Source organism: Wyeomyia smithii, chromosome 2, assembly GCF_029784165.1.
Source record: "Wyeomyia smithii strain HCP4-BCI-WySm-NY-G18 chromosome 2, ASM2978416v1, whole genome shotgun sequence".
Taxonomy (NCBI): Eukaryota; Metazoa; Arthropoda; class Insecta; order Diptera; family Culicidae; genus Wyeomyia; species Wyeomyia smithii.
Genome location: NC_073695.1, coordinates 127402946 through 127428993, shown reverse-complemented (window position 1 = coordinate 127428993; position 26048 = coordinate 127402946). Strand labels below are relative to the sequence as shown.

At 36.4% G+C, this 26048-nt stretch overlaps 1 protein-coding gene across 2 annotated transcripts in view; it reads left to right on the top strand.

Moving 5' to 3' along the window:
* The first annotated feature begins 5765 nt into the window (after positions 1-5765).
* Positions 5766-26048, top strand: part of LOC129722490 (uncharacterized) — a 193203-nt gene continuing 172920 nt past the window's right edge. For both annotated transcript variants that reach the window (XM_055675940.1, XM_055675945.1), the window contains exon 1: positions 5766-6371. The gene's annotated coding sequence lies outside the window, so the exon portion shown is untranslated. The remainder of the gene's footprint in view (positions 6372-26048) is intronic.

Genomic DNA, 26048 nt, shown 5'->3' with positions numbered 1-26048 from the left:
CAACAATTCTGCAGCTACCGAAAACTCCATAACAGCCGCTTGATAGACAGGTGCTTAAGTATCAACGCGCCCAGCGCGATCAGCCAGAAATTGAAACCCGGCTTTTCTTTCTCCGTCACGATCAGCATCCAACGTTCGTGTGGTATCGGTACAGTCATGGAATGAACAAAGCGCGTGTCAAAATCATTCGCACAGTAACACGCAACACGTATAAAGCTGCGTGTGCGAGAGCTCTATCGGTCCGGCTCCGTCGGCTGCCAACATGAAATGAAATTAATATTTTGTGCATTCGCATTACGAACCAGAGACAGGAAGAAACTTGAAATAAAGGCGGAGTCTTGTACCTGTAAGACTCCGCCTTTATTACAAGTTCTTTCCAGTTTGTCTCTGGTTCGTATGTTACAACATAGCTCTAGAAATATCAGGAACAGAAAGCGACCTCGAGTAAACAACAACAACAAATTGTTTACAAAACAAAAAATTAGGCAAACATTTGATTCGTCTAATGTCGTTCTTTGATAGTGAGATCACAACCGAGCGAATATTTGCTTGTATTTTTTTTTGTTCATCCCGAAATTTGGTATGAGCAAACAGCAGCAAATGGATTTCAATGTGTCACTTCACCTCAAATGTATTGATTTTACCTGAGTACTCCTTTTAGTTATCAGTGCACGTGAAACTGATCTGATTTCACCTAAGTAAAGGTTTCTTAATCGTTAAAAAATATCAAAACCAAATTTACAAGTCATGATTCATTTAATTATTATTTTATTTCTTCATCAAACCGGTTAATACAATTGAAGGGTCAAGTAATACGGTAAGTTTAACCTATAATCGACGTTAATAAATTGAAAATTGATCTGATTTTTCGAAAATGCGACTTTAAATAAATATTTTAATCAAACTCAAAGTCAATGATTTCTATCTTTCCCAGCACCAATACGAATTATTGCTCGCGCAATTATATAGTTCTTCGATGAAAATCGTCGAATGATGGAGAAACCTTCATGCTTATTAACTAAAATCCTCATACAAAAAGCTGTTTTTCAATCAATTGAGATACAAACTCCAAAACGCTGTTCATGCGCAAGAAGTTTTGATTTAATAGTGGTACTTCATCAGTTAACCGTGGCATTTTCGGTTCACCCTGAAAGTTTGGCCCAATCTCGCACCAGATTCAAACAGCCTTCTGAATCTCGTCATTTCCTATGGTAAATTGGCAAGCATGACCAGGAGGGCAAACTAAATACTACAAGGTATACAGCCCTAGGGTTGTATGAAATGGTGACGTGGGACTAAACGCTGTAATTACTGTAATTACAGACACAATAAATTCGTTTGTTCAGTGATAAACGTATTTAAATTCTCAGCCTTTCCTTAATTTTTTTCAGAAATATATTAATTACACTCGAAAGAATTTTATTTACACTTAGTGATGTTGTGCCGGTAGTGTTTTTTTTCTTTTGTACAAACAACATTCAACAATTACAACCAAGTTAAAGCTTGAAAAGATTCATTTTTGTTTTTTGCTTCTCAAGTTTGTTTTATTTGCCAACAAATACATTCACTGTATTACGAAGACAGTTAATATAAGTATATTATTTTTTTTGTTAAGTTGGAAATGAAAAAATATCTAATCAATGTTTAGTCAATGTTTAAATGCAAAAAAAAAAAGATTTTTAATAGATTAATTCTTTCTTTTAGGCTCTCGCTGGCTCTTACTCTTCTATAATTTTATATTTCTAGGAATTTGCTCGTTCGAGATTATGTCGGTCACGATTATTCAGTGAATGTCGAATATAAAAAATTGATAAAAATAACTTATAACCGTTGCAAAAAGTCAATTCTTGTTGCTTGTTGAGTAATTCATGGTTTTTATGGTTATCATATTAATGAGATAAACTTTCAGTCACCATCAGTAGCAGCGTTACAGTTTTGATTGCACGCGAATAGAAGTCGTGCCCGTTGCAATGATAGAAGACGAGAAACTAGCGGCGCTCTGCTCCACGTATACTCTACGGTACTGTTGCTTTTACCAGCATGTTTTCTTTCAAGACATCAGTTTCTATTACGCTTCTATTAGTTCTATTAGCAGGTTTAGAAATTGTTCAAAGCAAGGTGTTGTTTCAAACTTTTCGAAAAACCTTTACCTTCGAGACATCAAATTAGTCTAGATTCATGAAAGCAAACATAAATTGACCTATTGGGACGGGGAGACTCTGTCAATTTCATTTTGGATATTGATACAGAATAAATCGCAGGAAATGGTTGGTGTCTATTCATGTCGTCTGTGCTAGGAATACTCGCATGTAATTGGTTCATTGTTCGCGTAAATTTGTCCTTGGCACATTTTATGGATTTAAGGCGCTTTGCAATGAAAAAATAATGATAACTAGCATATTACAAAATTGTTATACATTTTATCTATCCAACAACATATTGGTTATTGTTATCCATCATGAGGTTACGCTGTTACTATCGTTTGAAATCTGACGCAACATTTGCCAGTTTCAACTCCAATTTTACAGAATGCATACGAGTATAGAAAACAAAGACGTAGTCCCACGTCAAAACACTTGCAATTGTCACTCGGAACAAAATAAATTATATTGCAACGGTAGCCTTCATGAGTCAAAACAAAGAAATTATATTTTCTAGTGGCAGTTGAAATATTGTTGGGCCATGGAAACTAGACTTGTTATATTTTCTACGAAGTTTATTTTCTGAAAATAATTTGCATCGTGTAATAGCACAGCAAGTATACTTGCGAAAAAAATGAGCGAAAAGACTTTGATGTCATTCTATCAGACAGAGTTTTGAAGAAATATTTGTTATAGTGTAACAGCTTAACAAATATATTTACCCGAAGAAAAATTTTGCGCAAATAAATTGTTATTGAATCAAAACACGGTTATTGAATCAAAACACGGAAATAATGTTTTCGATTGACAGTTGAATTGATGTTCCGCAAATAAAAACTAGATTTGTTTCAGATTTTCCGCAGTTTATATTTCGCAAATAATTCGCTTCGTGTAATAGCATAGCAAACATATGTTAACATAAAATGAACAAAGAGATATTCAAGCAAACAGGTTTTTAGGCAAGAATTTGCTATATTTTTAAAGCATAACAAATATATTTGCTCGTAGAAAAAAAGGTGCAGTTGAAGGCTCCCTAATAAAATTTAACGAATTTATGAATTCGATTTTCTAATTATAGTTTATTGCTATTTTTAACAAATCATGGAAACAATGACACTGGAATCACACAACGTTGTGAATGAATCTAAAAGATGTGGAATTGCTAGGGGAACGACGGAAAAGATGGTCACCCTAAAAAAATAATTTATTATTCTGTTTAAAAAAAAACAATATTTTAACCAACGATATTCATAATATTTTTTTCCTGTTGGGGGGTTTTGGACCACTGCGTCTATTTATTTGAACTATTGTTGTGTATCCGGTTTGCTGTACTGCGCTTCAAGCTTGTCTACCACTTATTATATAGGTGCCAATCGGGAATAACTTGTTTTATGAAACTAGTCACCCTGACTGGCGACGCAGACCAGATTCCTTTGGGTTCTAGGGAGCCCTTATTGAAGTACTGAAGTCTGCGTCAAATTAGTGCTCCGCAATTGCAGAGCAAATGCTCCGAGGTTTCGCTTTCTGGGTTGCAGAAGTGACAAATATCATCTTGGGCTAAACTAATTTTCTGAAGATGCTGTTTGCTCGGACAGTGACCAGTTATTAGGCCAGTGAATATACTAAGATCGTTTTTATTAAGGCTCAGCAACTTTCGAGAAATTTTTGGGTTTGGTGTTATAAATCTTTCTGATTGGTTAAGAGATTTCACTGCCTTCCAATTGGCTGTAATCTCTCTTTGTGCCCATTTGTTTAGCTCAGCCTTCAGGACACAGTCTGAGGTACCACAAAATGGTTCTGGACCAATGAAGGTTGATTAGAAACCAAATCTGGCGAGTTCATCTGCAACTTCATTGCTCTCTATTCCGCAGTGACCAGGAATCCAGTAAAGATTCATATAATTCAACTGGCTCATCTGTTGATATTCATAATATACAACATTGACTAATGCTTTTCATAAAATGATGCAAAGACTGCCCATTTTACCCGCACAATAACTGACCATCTTGCCCATCAGGGAAATATTTTTTTTATCATTCTGATTTCCGAAAAAATAATATTTTCACTCAACTATCTTCACCCACATGTTTGAAATATGCTTAACTATTCCAATGTTATTGAAAACTACAGTTTTCTAAAGTTTTACATCAGCAGAAGCTTAAATTCAACATAGCGAAAACTACATCACATTGCTCTGCTATCAAGAGTAAACTTAGTTTGATTATTTCTCAAATATTTAACTATTGTTTTAATTTATCTACTGTTTCGGAATCCATAAAATTATGTTCGTATGAGACTGCCATGAATAATTTTAGAAAAAGAACAATTGTCTATTTTGCCCGCCCTGTCCGTCTTGCCCGTTGTTCCCCTACGACTGTTCTTTGTTTTTTTTCCACATACATCGAACTGTGTGCTTTACTTTTGTCTGCAAATAAGTGCGAAGTAGACCCGAAAAAAATAACATTACCAAAACATTAAAAAACCTTGAAAATTGCGGTAACTGTACATAGTTATACCATAATTTAACTATGTTTTTCATTGTAGATACATCAATTTTACATTAAATATCATTGTCCAGAACAATGAAAACATCGTTTTTGCCATTTTTACAATGAAAAAAGGGGGGGGGGGGGGGGCGTTATGTATCTTAACAGCATTTTTTCAGGCATTTTTCCCATACATTTAGAAGTCACTGACAATGTTTTCCATGGTAAAATTATTGTCGGTGGTAGATTCAACAACAAAAAACGTTGTTAAAACATGGTAATGATAACAATCGTTTACAAGCTTATACAGTAAAAATACCGTGTTTTTTATGAACCATAAAAAACACGGTATTTTTACTGAGCGCTGTTAGTTAAGCTGTGTAAGTTGTTAGTCGGAATTTGATAGTATTTAATTCGTTAGTATTTGACACTTCAATTAGTTTATTTGATAGCGACTTTCAAGATTATAAATTGAAAAGGGTTGAATGTTTTCAATATTGTTTTAAATATGCAGTGAGTGATAAATGGTTTTAACATAATTTAGATTTTATAAATGTTTTATTAATTTTGATATTGCGCCCAAATTTTAAATTTGAGCACTTGAATATTATAGCACGAAAGGAAAAATATAATGAAAGAACTGACGTAAAAAAAAATTAGCTGAGGGCCAGCGATTCCCCACTGTGCTAGGTGCTATGAGGGATTCGTCTCAACACGTGTTTGCATTACCCCACATGCGCACACACAGTACTTCCACTATAGCTACCACTCAACAGTTTAGTATGCTTTTTTCGCCAAAAGAATTGATGGATATTTCTTTATGCAGGTTAGACATTCATAATCTGCCGTATACACAAGAGCTTGAATTGAATCTCAACCAAGATCGCGCTCTCTGGTTTGTTAGATAATATGTAATGAGAACACAAATAAACGTTATCATAACAAGTTTCGAGCAAACATGTCAAATAAGTTTGAACAAGCTTTTCATAATTTATATTACAGGTGTTGCCTATTATACAAATTATAGCTCAAAAAAACCTACTTGTTGAAGTTGCTATTTATGTGCCGAGCACTAACGCAGATACAAGAATGAAACAAAAATCATAGTAAAAGTAAGCAATTTATGACTTGCTATTGTCCTTGTTTCTATAATCGCATGAGGTCGAGGTGAACATTTCGGGCTTAACATGTTCAGTGAGGAAAGGAATCTAGTATACGCTGGTTGTTTGAATTGGCGATACCGTAGTCACGCCGCAGTGAGGGTATTCCACGATCTAAATAATACTATTCTTAATTATTCTATAGCTCAACAGAAATATTAGTGTGAGTAAACATCGACCGTGGATAATAAATGAACAGTGGTGACGGAATAATTGACCTTGAACTTGTGCCTAGCTACCTGTTGATAGAAATTGAATATCGTTATTGGACTAGCATCCGACTGTATAATAAAATAAGCCTTGGTATAGAATGGTTATGAAGAACGGATAGTAGTGAAATTACTAAGAATCATTTCATAATGACACTGCTGTAGGTAACTGCGTTGAAATGCATGAATTTAAATTTCCATTGATTTTATATGCAAATGAGAACTTGACTTGACGGGTCTCGTTACATATCGAGAAGATGTGGTTATTTCTACCATCAATGTAGCAGTGATTAAATAAAGCGTTGAAAATGTGCTTAATTCATTTTGGCGAAATGAAATAAGTGAAGGCAGCCGTTATGTGATACATCAAACAAGGTAATTGTTCATGCAAAATAATAGCGATTTTAATTACAGTGACGTGTCGATTTTATCACGGTTGTTTTTTTTACGTTTTGTTTTTATCACTCTCAAACTTATCACGTTTCATCACGTTTCTAAGATACATGAAAAATATTATAAAAACACGAATTAATTCACCTATCGGAGACATCTAGCCTTTTTCATGCGAACTTCATTATGTGTTGAAATAGATTTCAATTCACTTCAATTCAGTTGATGTTCTAAATTTTATATTTTCATTTGGCAAATTAAAAACAGCACTATTCATGAGGTTCCATTACAGCGAGAGTTGAACATCCAGATGATGAAAAAGTGCAGGTGCTCAACCCTAAATTGAAAAATAATGTTATTTATAGTGATTTTTTAAAACACTTCTACTTTCTATAAAATTGTTTACAGGTTGCTCAAACGTGATTTATGAAAAACTGACTTTATTATTAAACTATGAAATCACTTTTTGCAATTCCGTCTGATACCCACATTTTTTTCATGTTTTTTTTCTATTTTTGAATATTTTTCATGATTTAGTTCAGCATCACATTCAGTTATTTGATTCGCAAAGCTTATTAAACATCGCAAAAAAGTGATTTTTTCAAATATTTTTTAGATAAAACGCTTCGAAACACATTGAAAAAAATTAAGAAATTAAAAAAAAATCCTTGACATTCTATCGAGGGGCTGAAATATAGGCATTTTTATATGTGATAGAAAACTTAGCATTCTTACAAAACTGACATCAGAGCTCAATATACCGATTGATACTATACCAATTTAGCTAATTTATATTGTCAATGAAGGAAATTGTTTGGGTTCTATTGAAAAAGCGTTCTAATGAGTGGAAATAGCCGGTTGGTTTTGAGGCAGGATTCAGCTATATAATGACATGTGATAATTTCATTGTTGTGTTTTTTTATAACATATGAACGAGCCGTGGATGCTGTAATGCCGGACTTTGGATTGGAGGTGTTGCTTCCCGTTCACCCAGAACGGTACCAAAATTCACCGGAGAGGAAATATCGACGATTTTCCGTTTCACCTTTCAGCGTGAATATCTCGCTGGTCACCACTTTAGCCGTAACAAATTCACCGTGCCTGTCACGCTGGTGGCAACGGGTTCCTTAGCGCACGAGAATAGCGGAGTTAAAAACTTCACTTCGAAGTCGACCAGCACATTAGAATACAAAGGTTTTTGGACTTCGTACCCTCGATCGAGTGAAACAATTACTCTGTGTGGTTCGATTGGGGATTTAATTTCTACTGATCGGTTTGTACAAAGCTAGGCTTAATAGGTATCGGTATCCGGCTATCAGTTACTCCTCTCGCTACATCTCTCTTATCAGAGATTCAACTCTACAGAGTGCGTTTAGTAGTCTAGCGTTACGTTTAAGTTAAGTATGTTAAGCTCGCAAGAGTAATCTAAGTTTTAACAATTTAACATGCATACTATTTACAATTTTACAGTTATTAATTATTTACTTATACATTGGAAACAATTTTTATGATCAGAATATTGATCATTCCGGCCACCTTGAAATGTAATTTCAACCTTCAGATCTCTTTCATCATTCATTAAGGTTTCTCTATGACAGCTTCATTGAATGAAACTCGACGAGAGTATAGCATGCTCATTCGCCTCCGTGAAACATGGTTCGCGTCCATTCAGGAAAGGATTGATCCTCGGTTGTGTAGCCTTCTTCACTTCGTTTTCATCTGTAAACAACAAAAGACTCGGTAGAACGAACAGGGTTTTGACGAAGAATACGTCTTATGGCAACATATACAGGGACCCAACTTCAATACAATTTCAAAACCAAAAAATCGAGAGCGTCACAAAAATTGTCCAAATTCAAGCGTTTTAAACTCAGTCAGTTTCCAACCGATTTCTGTCATTTTTGCAGCAATCGATTGGAAAATCTTTTAAGCACTCGTCCAAATGCAGAAGTTTGTAATCTGATTGTTCGAACTATTGTACTATTGAAAATTGTTGAACATTGTCGAAACGCAAAAGTCGACTTTTGATTGGTCGCTTGCTGCCTTTCCCTATAAAGGACGACAGAATGGAGTACCGTTGAATTATGTTTTCAATAACTCTCATAACACAAAACGACATCTTCAGCCCATAGAAACATCTGTGTAAAATATCAGTCAGATCAAAAATAATTGGTTGAATCGCTTGCGCTATGTTGCATGATTTTTCAGTTGATCAACCAAAGATATTGCAGTGCCAAAAGTACCGGGCAAATCCACCTGCATCAACTAGCTTGGAGTATTGGAACCGAGCTGTGACAATTCCTTACCTTGATTCTCTTGTAACCGCACTGGAAACACGGTTCGATGTAGATAGTGCACCTGCCTACGCGTTGTCCTTGCTGCATCCCGCTAACGTAATACACATGTCGTTGGAAGAGTTGAAGCGCAAAACCGACAGTTTCGTATTTTTTTACGAAGTTGACAATTTTGTTGGAGAGGTGGAAGTTTTGTATTAACATTGCAGCAGCATGAGAGCAGACCGTAAGAACTTGGAAGTGCTGAGTCTTTTAACCTGCTAGCTACAGCCCGTTCTTTCTTCCCTGCGACTTCAAAATTCGAGCAATGTACGGAGGGTGTGAGTGATTAGACTTGTCGTGGTTTGCGAAGTTTTTATCGTTATTTAATGCTGCATACAAAACCTGATCGTGATTAACTGAGGTATCGGTTCCTGCTACACCTGTGTAACGTGAAGTACAGTTTCAAGTGTTGCTAATTTTGCCGTGAATTTACAAATCATCTCGCGGCACTTTACCCATTCGCATCTGCGAATTACGGTTGGCGTCATCAATTGTGTTCCTCTGCTCGAATTCTGATCTGTCATTTAAATGACCACCAACAACCTTGTCACTCGCTCTATGTCCGCCAAAACGAACAAAGATGCTACAATGTCAACATCGCAGTCTCTCACCCCCGCAATTTTCGGCAACAACTTTAAACGTTCCAGGGATGATTTGGACCGCACCGATGATTTCGAAGAATTGTTAGGACGGATGCAGATGATGATCGACGAGGGAAATAAGCGTATCGTAAGGAAGATCGATGATGGAAACCGTTCTCTAATGCAAGAAATCGGCACTCTTCGGTGCGAAATGGAAAAGCTAAGAGATGACACTTCTCGTGATATCAATCAGCTAACAGAAAAGTTTACGAAGACGGAGCTAGACGTAGGAACAAATAGAGATGCTATCGCCAGACTAGAAAATTCAGCTGACCTCCTGCTTACTGGTGTACCGTACAACCCATCAGAAGAAACGAGAGTCTTATTGTTTTTTTGTTTTTTTTTTTTTTTAATAGGGGGGGAATGTTTGTAATGATTTATTTATGTACTAATATCTATTCAGAATTAGTATTGTGTGTTCTGCCACAAATGGTGACATTTCAACACTATTATATATATATATATATATATATATATATATATATATATATATATATATATATATATATATATATATATATTTGTACGCTTTTTAATGATATTGAATGATATTGAAAAGTCTTGAATTCCTGTTGATAAGAGGATATAAACATTTGATATACTTATTGCACTTTGACTGGATATTTTCAATGTGCTCCTTGAAAGTAAGATTCTTATCATAAATAAGCCCTAAGTATTTAACTTGATCAGACCAATTTAAGACCACACCGTTCATCTTAATAACGTGGTTATGGGTGGATTTGAGAAATGAAACTCTTGGCTTATGAGGAAAAATAATTAACTGTGTTTTAGAAGCATTAGGGGAAATCTTCCATTTCTGCAAGTATGAAGAAAATATATCTAAACTTTTTTGTAGCCGACTACATATAACACGAAGGCTTTTTCCTTTTGCGGAAATGCTTGTATCGTCACAAAACAGGAAGATCAGAAGTAAAAATGTTATATAAGATTGGGCCCAAGATACTCCCCTGAGGCACACCAGCTCTAACAGGCAATCTATCAGATTTACCATTTTGATAGTTAACCTGAAGAGTGCGGTCAGTTAAATAACTTTGTATCATTTTTGTAAGGTAAAGCGGAAAACTGAAATTTGACATTTTAGCTATTAAACCTTTATGCCAAACACTGCCAAATGCCTTTTCTATATCTAGTAGAGCTGCTCCAGTCGAATAGCCGTCAGATTTATTAGTTCGAATCATATTTGTTACTCTAAGTAACTGATGAGTAGGGGAATGCCCATGGCGAAAACCAAACTGCTCATTTGCAAAAATTGAGTTCTCATTAAAATGTGTTATCATTCTATTGAGAATTATTCTTTCAAAAAGTTTGCTAATAGAGGAAAGTAAACTAATTGGTCGATAACTTGATGCCTCAGCTGGATTCTTCTCGGGTTTTAAAATTGGAGTGACTTTGGCATTTTTCCATTTCATAGGAAAATGTGCTAGTGCAAAGCATCTGTTAAAAATTTTAGTGTCTTTTTGTTTAAAGCTGCTCCTGCTCTTGGCTACTCTGACTCGGATGTTCCAGTTGTCTTTTCGAAGCGACTGGCCCGAGTTCCTATTGCCGTTGGCTCTTCACCACCTATACTTTTCCAGTTTGCTATAAAAGCGGCTAGAGATGACTTCTTTCATCGCTAACTGTTTCAAAGGAATCTCAACCTGTCGCAGCTTGGATTCGACGTTACCAAACGGGTTTACCTTAAAGAAAATCCGAGTGAATCTGTCCGTCAGCTGAAACGATATGCCTTGAAACTAAAAAAAGGAAGGCCGGATTCAGAAGGTTTTTACCAAGCATGGGGTCGTCTTTGTTAAAATCAATGCCGATTCTCCAGCCGAGGCTATACGTAACCAGGATCAGTTAAAACTGCTTAGTTCGAAAAATATATGACCTTTCCTAGTCAAATCATTTTCCTTCCATGATATTTCATGTTTCCACTCCTTTATTGTCCGTTGATTATTCCCCTCCTAAAAGTAAAGAGAAAATTCTGCTGATGTTGTTGCTGTTGGGCCTACTGCTGCTGCCGCTGCTGCTGAGGATTCGATGCTGCTGTTGCTACCATGGTGTTGTGTCTACGCTTCTCAATGCCGTAGTTTCGATGATAATCAACAACTTCTACAAACCTCAAAGTACATAACCACATTTAGTATTAATAATCACGATGGAGAATGAAATTTATTTGTTAGTTTTTTTAGTCTTAGCATTATATTCCTTTCGTTTAGTAGTTTAGTTTATTTGCGTTTGCTCCTCTCTTTCTTTTTCGATGATGTCGGTTAATCAAGTGAGCATTGCTCGCGCAAATAATGGTAGGTATAGCCAGTATCCCGCGTGCCGTGATGAATGTGGCACTCAAAAGTGATAACATTGATATTTGTCATATGAACATTCAGAGTTTATGCGCTCGTGGAATGAGCAAATTTGAAGAATTTAAAGACCTATTTGTAAATAGTAAAGTCGACGTGATTTGTGTGACTGAAACATGGCTTCATGATTCAATTTCCGACGATTCTATTGCACTTCCTGGTTATAACCTACATAGACATGATCGTTCTTACAGCCGTGATGGAGGCATTTGCGTTTATTTCAAGCCTGAATTGCGATGTAGAATCCTATCGAGCTCTACTTTATGTGCGGGTGCAGATGACAGCAATTGTACTGAATATTTGTTTATTGAGGTTCAATATGTTACCGAAAAGTTTTTGCTTGGCGTTTTTTACTGTCCGCCTAGAAAAGACTGTGCTGCCGTTTTAAACAGTAAGCTATTTGATTTTTCACTTCTCTATACCAATATCATATTGATTGGTGATTTTAACACGAACTTAAACAAAAGAATAATAGGGTTTCGGCTTAGCAGTCTTTAAACTCTATGTTTAGAACAAATTTGTTGTTATTCGTCCCAACGTTTCTGCACTTGTTGGTGCCTTCATCAGGGGAAACTGTTGAGGGGTGTCATTTATTATAATTTCACATATTTGATATATATACATATATATATATATATATATATATATATATATATATATATATATATATATATATATATATATATATATATATATATATATATATATATATATATATATATATATATATATATATATATATATATATATATATATATATATATATATATATATATATATATATATATATATATATATATTTATATTTATATTCAACTTACAATAATTGTATTGTTCTACGTCAGATGAGTTTCATATTTTTAACTATGGTTAGCAATTTTGAAAAAACTTACGGTCAATTACAAATAGCTGAATAAATTAAACACTCATTAAAGTAAATCTTATTGGAAATTTTGAAAAACTTAAGCTTACATTCGTGCACTTGGTAGTGGGTGAAATTGTATATGTTGTCGGAGTGCTTAGGCGGAATTTCAGTTTTCTGTTTCAGTGTTGTCAACTGTTATACTTCCTTCAGGTCTGTTTTTTAGTTTTTGTAAGATGCCCGCGTACGCTGTGTTGAGCTGATCAACATCAACACGACGATTTACTATGTGTGGGGTACAATATATGTGGTACATTTCTAAGAATGGTAGTGAAGCTGCGTGTTTTGCTTCGTCTATTATGTCTGTTTTGTCGAAGTCGAATCTGTGTTGTGTGTTGATACAGTGCTCTATGAGAGCAGTTTTCTCTCTCAGCTCTGATAATTGAGTGTTGGTTTGTGTGTCGGAATCTAGAATCTGGTTGAGTTTGTTTACATGAGATGCATGTCCGTAGAGTCTGGTTTTTAACTTGTTGGTTGTCATTCTGATGTAGTTGGTGTTGCAGGCACTGCACGGAATTTTGTAAATTATGTTGGTTTTTACCTTTTTATTTACAGGATCATTGACATCACTGTAGAAGCTGCCTACGGTTCTGTACAGTTTAGTGGCGATGCAGATATTCGGATAGTCTTTTTTAAAGCACTTAATGAGTCGGTCACTAAGTTTAGGAATGTAGTGAAGTGATCTGAAAGTGAGTTCTGTCGTCGATCGTTGATTAGCTGATGTTTGGTTATGCTGTGGATCAGGAACGGTTGTGTTAATCGGCTGGACCTTGATGGGCGGAAGATTTATGTTGTGTGAGCGAGTTTCGATCGGCACCTGTTGACTGCTGTTATCAGTAGCAGAAGCGTGAGTGGCAGGATCTAGTGGCTGGAGGGACGGCGGTGGTGCTGACGGTAGTGAAGGTATATCGGGTTGCGGTGGCGAATTGGTGTGTTGTTTCGAATGTTGCTGGTTGATCAACCGAGACACAAGTGTACGCGGATAGTTGTTGGCTTTTAGGTGTTGATGAATGATGATGTTCAGGTGTGTAGCATTCTTCTCCGATGTTAATGATGTGACGCGATGAATAAAGTTGCGGGCAACATTAATTTTGTGTTGATGATAAGAAAAGAAGTTCAGCATTCTCCCCGATGATATAGGTTTACTATACCATTCCGTTGAAAGTAATTGGTTCTCCTCTCGTTTTATTAGCATGTCTAGGAATGGGAGTTTACGGTCTTGCTCGATCTCGATTTTAAATTGTATTCGGTTCTCTTGGCGGTTAAAGATTTCTAGAACTGTGTTGATGGCATCTTTGGGAATGGCGAGAAACAAATCGTCTATATATTTGCGCAGAATAGGGACCTAAAGGGAAGTTGGACTAATGATGTGTTTATAATTGATTCAAGAACTATATCAGCTAATATTGGGGACAAAGGGCTGCCCGTTGGGGTTCCATACGTCTGGTAGTAAAATTTGTTGTTATATCGGAAATAGCTTGCCTCCATACAAAACTCTATTATTTCCAAAAATAGATCAATATTGATTGATGTTTTTAGCCATTTTACAGTCTTGGTGTCTATGAGTTTTAAGTTATGTAAGCTGGTAACAAAGTTGTTGTTTTTCTTTTGAATTTTATCAGTTGGGTCTCTAGTAACGTTACGGTATGTGGCTTGGACTTCAACGAGGGCCTGCATTTTTTCGTGATATTCCTTTGCGTACATAACGACAGTACGATTTCCCTTGTCAGAGGACAGGACAAGGATTTCAGGATGAGATTTTAAGATCTTACCGGTTGTCTTTTGCACCGCCATACACCATCTGCCTATTCATTCAAGTGCATCTACCTGTGATCCAAATCCATGGATGTAGTTAAGAATGATATTGGTAGCTTGGCAGCGGTTACTGTTTTGTACCCGTTTATCCTGATGGGACTGGATGATGGTTTCCACGTCGGACATGACATGGAAAAGCGGGGCTTGTGAAAGTTGAGTGACAGGGAACGCGAACTTGGGGCCCAGACTCAGTAAGGCAGAAGTCTCAGCGGGCACTTGTACGTTGGTCGCATATAGTCAAGGATCCTGTGAATAAAAAGGAAAAAAGCAACATAATTTACAAAATTCCGTGCAGTGGCTGCAACACCAACTACATCGGAATGACGACCAACAAGTTAAAAACCAGACTCTACGGACATGCATCTCATGTAAACAAACTCAACAAGATTCTAGATTCCGACACACAAACCAACACTCAATTAGCAGAGCTGAGAGAGAAAACTGCTCTCATAGAGCACTGTATCAACACACAACACAGATTCGACTTCGACAAAACAGACATAATAGACGGAGCAAAACACGCAGCTTCACTACCATTCTTAGAAATGTGCCACATGTACTGTACCCCACACATAGTAAATCGTCGTGTTGGTGTTGATCATCTCAACACAGCGTACGCGGGCATCTAACAAAAACTAAAAAACAGACCTGAAGGAAGTATAACAGTTGACAACACTGAAAAGAAAACTAAATTCCGCCTAAGCACTCCGACAACATATACAATTTCACCCACTACCAAATGTACGAATGTAAGCTTAAGTTTTTTAAAATTCGAATAAGATTTACTTTAATGAGTGTTTAATTCATTCAGCTATTTGTAATTGACCGTAAGTTTTTTCAAAATTGCTAACCATAGTTAAAAATATGAAACCCATCTAACGTAGAACAATACAATTATTGTAAATTGAATATATATATATATATATATATATATATATATATATATATATATATATATATATATATATATATATATATATATATATATATATATATATATATATATATATATATATATTTTTTTTTTTTTTTTTGTTTCAGGTGGAGGGGAAATTTGCATCCAAACCCCTGAGGTGACCAACCTCAGGGAGTGTGGGGTTGGTTTGAATCAGTGACCGGACCCACTAAAACCCCTTCAGTCTCCAGCCCATAATACTCCCCGGGACCACCGCTAGGTATTGCTTCGGGGAGCGGCTTTTGTGCTCTGTGCACCCTCTTGGTTCTTTAGGTCTTTTTGCTAACTTAGCTAACTAACCTGGAGACTGGCCGTTAGCTAACACTGGCGTGTCGGTGGTCAACCTGTCGCCTGTTTTGCAATTCTAAAACTATTTGAGAGGCGGCTGTACAAACCGCCCTCCAAATGTTTGGGTCTTTACACATCCTCCGAACTAGGTTGTCCGGAGTGGTGTCTGGCCCGCTCACTACCATCATGTCGCTCCGCGCATTCCGTTTCTTCCGCATCCGCGCACTCGGGACACATGGGGGACCCCGCATGCCCGAATCTGTGTAGATACTGCCTGAAGCAACCATGACCTGACAGAATCTGTGTCAAGTGGAAGGTAACTTCTCCATGGCGCCTCCCGACCCATCCGGATACGTCCGGAATAAGTCGATGCGTCCATCTACCCTTTGCAGAATTGGACCATTCCTGCTGCCATCTGATCATCGAGAATGACCTTCTGGTGCCTCGTATACCCCTTGTGTCACGTTGATCGAAGCATTTTACGTCCTCCTTAATGGCTATGCTGATAGGCATTATGCCGGACAGGACGCAGATTGCGTCGTATGACACTGTACGGTACGCGCTCACAACCCTCAGGCACATGAGCCTGTAGGTACTTTCCAGTTTTCGACGATGACTGTTGGTACCTAACGCTTTGGACCACGCTGGCCCACCATACCTAAGTATGGACGAAACCACGCTGGCAACGCTGGCGGTTGTTCACAACCGTAACCTCCGTTTTATGGTGCGCTAACTCCAGTTTCCTAGAGTGCATCCAGTCTTCGACCTTGCGTATGCAGTGCGCGGCCGTCAACTCGACCTCTTCGATCGACTCGCCGTAGACCTCTAGCGTGATGTCGTCTGCGAAACCGACGATCACAACCCCTACAGGGAACTTTAGTTTCAACACCCCGTCATACATGACATTCCACATCACCGGGCCCAGGATGGAACCTTGCGGTACCCCTGCGGTGATTGGGACGCACTTCTGACCCTCCTCCGTGTTGTAAACTAGTACCCGATTCTGGAAATAATTTTCCAAAATCTTGTACAACGACACCGGTACGTGGATGCTCCTAAGCGCGAGCGCTATGGAGTCCCAACTGGCGCTATTGAATGCATTCTTCACGTCAAGCGTGACGATTGCGCAATAGCGAATGCCCCAACTCTTACGCTGGAGTGCTACCTCTGCCGTCTTGGTGACAGAGAGAATAGCATCCAGCGTGGATCTACCTTTCCGGAAGCCGAACTGGTTACTTGCCAGACCGTTTACACCCTCTGTGTACTTCACCAGTCTGTTGAGGATAATCCTCTCAAGCACCTTGCCCGTAGTGTCCAGCAGACAGATAGGTCTGTATGCCGATGGGTCCCCTGGCGGTTTCCCAGCCTTCCACCCACGGACGGTCGGAGTATTGGCTCTACCCGTCGCCTGCCGCCTCACGTTCTGGACTACGCTATAGCAGACCGACTGGTGGTCACTATAGGTGTAGCCATCGTCTACCCTCCAGTTCACGATCAGTCCTGGGCTGGAGAACGTCACGTCGATGATCGACTCCGCACCATTTCTGCTGAATGTACACTTGGTTCCAACGTTGGCCAGATCTAGGTTGAGCTTTGCCAAAGCTTCCAACAAGATCTGACCCCTCCGGTTCGTGCGGCGGCTTCCCCACTCAACAGCCCAAGCGTTGAAGTCGCCCGCCACTACTAAGGGTGTTAGTCCCGTCAGCTCCATAGATAACAATATATATATATATATATATATATATATATATATATATATATATATATATATATATATATATATATATATATATATATATATATATATATATATATATATATTTTTATATATATATATATATATATATATATATATATATATATATATATATATATATATATATATATATATATATATATATATATATATATATATATATATATATATATATATATATATATATATATATATATATATATATATATATATATATATATATATATATATATATATATATATATATATATATATAGTTGAACGTTCCCGGCGATGCTCGGGATCAAAGGTTTTAAATTTAAGAAACTTTTTTTTTATAATTCATTACTGCTTTAGCACAACTTACTTAAAAAATATTTCACATCTTATACGTTCATCATCACTTTAAATACTTCAATATTTTGAGAACAGAACACACATCAACTGTAAGTCGCCATATCGGATTTCTAAACGACGTATGGAGTTTCGGAAATATTGAAATGGTTGGCCAAATACCACTTTAGATTATTTTTTTGAAGCCGGAAGCCGCCGTTTTGGAAAATGTTGTGTGGAGTCTTTCCAGTTTCGAATATACCTATACTGGGTGATATTCGGGTCATTTGACAATCGTTTACAGTAAAACCTCTTTTTATGAAATTAAGCTATGTAAGAAGAATTGAGCATGACCATTTATGCTTTTCTCCTCTATAATGAAATCTAAAGAGATGCTTGTGATTTTTTTCAAAACGAAAATGTTTGTTGGTGTCCAAGGAACACGTCTGAGAAGAAGTGAAGGTTTTCTGATAACTAACAATTGTGCTGTAATCCACAAAACTATGTATAAAATAAAAAATGACTTTCAATACTTAAGTCGCCTCTTAATCTATGTTCAAACCTTTCCTCCAGCTAAATGTTCCAAGATCTAGTTTGGGTAAAGGTAAAGAAGTAAATCGAATCCCATAATGTGTTACCATTCACAAATCTACGAATACATCAAAAATGTAAATATTTAATGCTCGACTCGCACTGATTCAAAACATGGATTTTTCTGCAAAAAAATATTTGGAAATGTTAAAGAAACAACGAACATTTTATTGAAAGAAAAATCACATGTCATCGTTTTGAATTTTGATTTAGATGCGATTTGAGCTTATGCTTAAAAAGTCAAAGTTTTGATCGAAGTAAACCACGAACGCGAACGGACGTGATTTTTCTCCTGCGTCAGTTTCCTCGCTGGATATATTTCTTTATTGTTTTTGGTGAAGGTGTTTGTTTTGCAGGTCGGTTCAGGAAGATGAGGCTAGGACTGAAGTGGTGTCTCTTGAAACTGAGGAAGAAAACATCTGGGCATGAACCAAAAAATTCTGCTGATCTTCTAGAAAGATCTCGAAGCCGCCACAAGGAGAGATTTTCGCAACAGAAGCCGAGGATACTGAATGTTCAACGAATTTTTTCTGCAACTTTATCCAGGCTGAATGATACTCGACAGATGGGCATCAATGAATAGGATGTGGATCAATTTTAAATGGTTAGAGCGTTCTTCTTTAGCTTAGCATTTCGCTATGATTGTGTTTAATATTGGTGCAGTATGACAGTTGAAGTTCTTGTCAATAAATATAACATGCTATTAAATACGGGTCAATTTTTTGATACAAATGTATCAAACGAATTGAATGTCTGAAAATAATAATAAAATCTGCAAGATTCTAATATTATTTTGAGGCGGGGCTCACCGATTGGAAAATTACTCCGGAATGTACTGCAAGTACTCAGTCATTCTGTAAAACGTCTTTGGAAGGTCGGTAGAGCTAACACCTTCTAGATCCCGAAACAAAGATAGTTGCAGAAATGAAAGATAATTGCAACTGTCTTTTTTTGTGGGATTTTTTGTGGGATCTAGAAAGGTTCCACACACACACATGCTTAAAAATTCAAAGTTTTACATGTATTATATGTTTTTTCAAAATCAAAGAAAGTATTTTAAGGTGTTTCTTTGTATGCAGAAAATCATCTTCAAAAATGCTTCAAACATACGTAGTTTTTCCAGTAATATGTCAACTTTTAGCAATACGTGTTATTTTTTCTCAAATGTCTTTCCTGAACATTAACTTGTATTTTATTGGAAAACTATCACATATCATAGCTTTGAATTTTGATTTGCAGACAAATTGAGCCTAAATATTCATGATTTTGCACTTTTTACTTAGTTTTGTGAATAATATATAAATTTTCAGCAATCAGATACCTATCATTTCTTCTCAAATGTCATTCCTGAACACGAACGAACATTTCATTGAAAAAAAATCACATGTCATCGCTTTGAATTATGATTTATAGACAAATTAAGCCTCAAAATCTTGGTTTTGCATTTTTCACGTAGTTTTATTCAAATTATTTAAATTTCAAATGATCAGGTACTTATCATTTTCCCTTAATTTCATTTAAAAAAACAACACAGATCATAGATTCGAATTTTGATTTAGAGGCAAATTCAGTATGAAAAGTCATGATTTCGCATGTTTCACCTAGTTTTGTAATTATTATCTCGAGTTTTTGTAATCAAATACCTGTTATTTTTACTCGAATGTCTTTCTTGAACATCAACGAACTTTTTAATGAAAAAAAATCACATGTCATCTCTTTGAGTTTTGATTTGGAGACGAATTGAGTATAAAAAGTCATAATTTTGCATGTCTTACGTAGTTTTGTGAATAATATTTCATGTTTTAGTAATTAGCTATTAATTATTTTTCCTAGAATGTTTTTCCTGAACGTAACAAACATTTTAATGAAAAAAGAATAACATGTCATCGCTTTGAATTTTTATTTAGAGGCAAATTCAGCTTGAAAAGTCATAAATTTGCATGTTTTACGTAGTTTTGTGAAAGAATATCTCAAGTTTTAGTAATCAGATACTAATTATTTTTCTTCGAATGTCTTTCCTTAACGTAACAAACATTTTAATGAAAAAAGAAACATGTGTCATAACTTTGAATTTTGATTTAGAGGCAAATTCAGCTTGAAAAGTCACAATTTTCCATGTTTTACGTTTTGTGAATAATATCTCAAGTTTTAGTAATCAGATACCAATTATTTTTCCTCGAATGTCTTTCCTGAACGTAACAAACATTTTAATGAAAAAAGAATCACATGTCATCGCTTTGAATTTTGATTCAGAAGCAAATTCAACTTGAAAAGTCATAATTTTGCATGTTTTACGTGGTTTTGTGAACAATATCTCAAATGTTAGTAATCAGATATTAATAATTTTTCTTCGAATGTCTTTCCTGAACATCAGCGAACATTTTCCGGTTAAAAAACCTTCATGTCATCGCTTATTTTTCTGATTAAGAACGATTTTAATTGATACTGATTACTGTACACTACAGAGACGGAGGGAATAATATCAATAAGATCAAGCGTTACGGAATTCCATTTTTATATAGTAGATAACACCCCTCAACAGTTTCCCCTGATGAAGGCACCAACAAGTGCAGAAACGTTGGGACGAATAACAACAAATTTGTTCTAAACATAGAGTTTAAAGACTGCTAAGCCGAAACACTATTATTGTTACCCCCTACAGTCGACCTCTACCACACAAATTAAACAAAAGAAATAGTAAAAGTTCGCAGTTTAGCAATGTAACCGACAATTTTGGATTTAGCTGTGTGAATCATCAGCCCACTCATTTTTATTCAGGGGGTTGCTCTCTAATTGATCTGCTATTAACAAATAATGACGAGTTCATTGTTAACCCTTAAATGCGCAATGTTGTTTTAAAACAACACTACTAAAAACGTTTTAAAATATACGTATTTTAGTATTTTTCAGGAATATAATTCATTAGAACAGCTCTCTAGATTCTATCGAAGAAAACTTAACAGCTGGAAGTACTGTATTTTAATGTTTTGTTTTTATTTTTGTTGTCAAAATCTCGGAAACGAAAAAAAAAACATGGCGAGATTCCCGACTAGTGGTGACTGTCTTTGAAAATAAATTTTAAAATAAGGTTAGTGGTTAGTGAAAATGTCTGAATTATCAGTAATTAATCTAACAAAAGGTCAAGTTTAAAGCTACTGTTAACAAAAGTGATTGTTAAGACTTTTTTCTGCTATAAAGTCACAGTGTTGTTAAAACAAAATGGTAATATTTGCACATTAAAAAGTAAATCTTTCATTTTTTTTTATGCATATTGGTTAGTTTTAAGGCAGTAAACCTGTTAAACATAAATTTTATGTTTTCAGATGATTTTTTAACGTCGCGCGCCTTCAAGGGTTAATTTCAAACAACCTGGTTTTTCTAAGCATGACATAATTTTTTCATACCTCAATATATCTCGCGTTTCCGCTGTTCAGCCGAAATATTTCAGAGACTATGGACGTATTAACTACGGAGAATTATATCATAGTTTGGATCAAATCGACTGGTCTTTGCTTTACAGTGTGCACGACTCTAATCTCGCAATTGATTTCTTAAATACTCAACTTTTAGAACACTTTGACACGTTTGTCCCAGTTCGTGCTTACCGTCCTTCAGCGATCAACTTCCATTTTACAGAAGAAATTCGTAATGCCATGATTTCGAGGAATGCTGCGTATAGTCAATGGACCAGCAGTAGATGCGATTTCGATCATGCTCAGTAGAGACGATTGCGCAACCGCGTGAATAATTTAATGAAGAAAGCTAAGGCTGATTTCATTTCGTCAGCTTTGCATTCTAATAACTCTAGCAAATATTACCAAATATTGCTAAATCCGTAGATAATCAAGCACAGTTATCACATTCAAGTGATGAAATATTAACTTTTTCAGCGAAAACTTTACTCGTGATCATGAAATACCCCCAACTCCTCCCAAAAATCCAAATGGTTTCAAATTTGTTCCATGTAATGAGTTAGAAGTCGGAAAAGTTATCGATTCTTTCACTTCGAACGCGGTAGGCTTAGATGGAATTTTCTCTTAGATATATAAAATTGATTTTACCCTTCATTATTACACCTATTACATTCGTTTTCAACCTTATCTTTTCGTCTTCTGAGTTTCCTCGTTCCTGGAAAGCGTCAAAACCTAGAACTAACTCCTTAAATAATTTACGTCCCATTTGCATACTCTGTGTTTCATCCAAGGCTTTTGAAAAGATTGCCAAAAAACAAATACAAGAGTTTATCAACACTTTTCACCTGCTTACACCATATCAATCAGGATTTAGAACTAGTCATAGCACCACTACAGCTTTGTTAAAGGTGCAAGACGACATTCACAAGATAGTGGACAAGAAAGGAGTAGCTTTTTTGCTTTTAATAGCCTTTTCAAAAGCTTTTGATAGGGTTTCCCACGCTAAATTACTGCAAAAACTATCAAACCAGTTCAGCTTTTCACGAGAGGCAGTTTACCTCATTCGGTTTTACCTCTGTGATCGATCTCAATTTGTTTTTTTTGTAAGATTTGGACCACTGCGACCATTATTTTGATCTTTTGTGGTAATCGATCTCAATTAGTAGAAACGCAAGGAACTCTATCGAATTCGGTCAGCATAATATCAGGGGTTCCTTAAGGGTCAGTACTTGGGCCTTTGCTTTTTCCATTATTTTTTAATGATTTGCCAACAGTTCTCAGACACTGCAAGATACATATATTTGCTGACGATGTTCAGCTTTATTTCTGCTCTGTCAATCTTTCAGTTGATGAAATGGGTTTACTCGTTAATTCGGATCTTGAAAATGTTAGCCGATGGCAGAACGAAATCTTCTCTCTGTAAATGCTTCCAAAACAAAGGTTATGTTTATTAGTCGTCGAGAAATTCCGTCTACATTACCGAGTAAAATTTTCACCTTTCAGCACAATCTTGAATGGGAAGCTCATATTAATACCCAGTGCTCAAAAATCTACGCAGGTTTACGTCACTTAATGCTAACTGCAAGCATGCTGTCTATTCCGGTTAAAATTACATTGTTCAAAACACTTCTACTTCCCCAGTTTACCTATGGGTTAGAAATAATTTCAAACACCTCTGTTGCTGCTTTCGACAGATTAAGAATTGCGCTAAATGGATGTGTCCGTTTGATTTTCAATATTAATACCTTTTCTCGAGTTTCCCATCTCCATAGTCAACTACTGGGATGTTCTTTTCACGTTTTCCTAAAACCGCGGTATATATCTACTTTATTTAGAATAATCTATCATGGTCCCCGTTATCTTTCAGAAAAACTCAGGTTTTTCAGAGGCACACGTACCAGAAGCTTTGTTTTGCCACAATTCATTACTTCTCACTACCGTGATTCGTTTTTCGAGCGAGCAATTACTTTATGGAACCAGCTCCCAGCCGACATTAAAAATATTAATTTACGAGGGAGGTTCATGCGCAGGTGTATAGATTGGCTAGAAGAAAGGAATTAAAAATGTTGAAGTAAAAATCAATGGATCTTTTGTTAATGAGTTCAAAATAATTAATTAACATTTAAGATGTGGTTACATTCAATCCAATTGTAGATTTAAAGAAGGAGAATGCCTTACTCTACAAGTATACTTTGAAATAAATAATAAATAATAATAATTCAAATTGCACTTGCTCTACCATGTGAAACATGCACGATTGAACGCTCGTTCAGCACATTACGGCGGGTGAAAACCTGGCTGAGGTCAACAATGGTTGAACAGCGGTTGAGTGTTCTCTGTTTGCTGAGTGTTCATCGGCAAATGGTTAACAACAATCGTGATAAGACACATGAACCGCTTCCGGAACGTTAACGTTTGATGCCCGAAGATTTTATTGAGAATCTTGACTGTGTCTTCAAACTTCACGTCCTTGAAAAGCTTTGACAGGATGTAGTTGAGATAGTGCGAATGGGTGCCCAGCTTCCGGAGAAATAAACACACCTTCAACCCATAATTCAGCTGACCTGCATCGTTCTCGGAGAGGTCCTGGTAGCGGTTAAACCAGCGTCCGAAAGTAACCCCGTCTTGCCCCCCCCCCCTCCCTCTCCTATTTGAAATTCTGGCTACGCCCATGGCGCGTGTCGCTAGCTATATAAGGTATGTGGCTAGCGTGCGTGGCTTGCTATATAGCGTGTAAGACTTGCTTTATAGTGTGCGTGGCTAGTTGTATAACGAGAGTGCTGTGACATGCAAACTGCACTTACTCGTTTCTTTGGAAACGAATGTACAGTGCAATCTGAACTGCTCTTACTCGTCTCTTTATAAATTAATGTGCAGTCTCCCAACGGCGTGTGCTTTGCACGCAAAAAAACGAGTAGCACCCGATCTCTACTCTCAGATAGAAAATCTCTCTCTCCTTCGTCCCTTACTCCTTCCAAATATTCCATTGGAGACGTGCACAAGAATCTGCGAGACGCACGAAGATTTTTTGCACAGCACTGAGTAGTTAGACGATCCCTGATGACAGCACATTTCGTAGTTGCTCATCCGTGATGGACTCGAGCTAGTGAGGTTGCACGGAGAATCACGTATTGGGCAACAATTCAGTAGCTTTCACTTTATATAGATCCTTCGCGACGCCGGTCACGTCCTTACGGTCGAGAGGGGATTGAGTTCACCTCTGCATCTCCACGACTGCGACGTGTAAATTTACAACATGCATATATAAAATCAATGGGTGAGCAATAGGGTGGCAATGCTTGTATTAAAAAAAATCATCATCGAATTTCAAAAACTGATCATGTACATTTTGTTCATTGACCCAAAAAAATTATTTGTACAAAGTTTCAGCTCATCGGACATGATTTGGGGGTGCCACAAAGCGCTCAAACTTGTGATTTTTCGACCTTCGAAAAATTACCATTTTTTTTCGATGCCAAATGTAAAAATGCATAAAACGTCGAGATCTAGTGTTATCTCGAAAAAAAGTTTCTGACCGAAAATCGACGTTCCAGTATCAATAATTTGCCTTATATACGTGTGAACTACACACTGAATGTTTCTGGTCACTGCTAGAAAGTGCTAGAATGAAATTACCAAATAAAAGTGAAATTGATATTTTTTAACACTTTTCTGATGTACTACTAGAGATACTAGAGATTGTTTTTACTTAAAAGAAATTTTAAATTAATTTTTACTACGTAGCTTGACAGCTGACTTGCATGAAAGTCCTTGCGCGATTTGTCCTTGCGCATTTAACCCGAGTTTTTTCACCATTGATTTGGTTTAAATCTTTGCGCTATATGGATCCTTCAAACGAAGGGGAGCTTCCAGTCTTAAGATTACTATGTCCTAATCTTAAATTTTTTTAAATGTCATTTTTTATTTGACTGAAAGTTTAAATGTCATTTTTGATTTTACTGAAACTTATTAAAAATTACAAATATTTTCAGAGCCAGAACGGTTTGTTCGATCCGTATAATATCTTAGCCAAAACGAATTTGTAATTTTTTATATTTTTATATAAAGTACAAAATAAGGTCTTCAAGTCAAAGAACCATTACATGGTGACGTTTTGCATCTGAGTTCGACAGATACTAGTAACTCTGTTTATCTTCAGGCGATGCAGTTCTTGATTTTAGCGGATCATTTTAATTGTGACCAAAATGCCCTTAAAAAGGTGCTACGCACCCGATTTTTCCGCCAGAAAAAAAAACACAAAATACAAATCGTA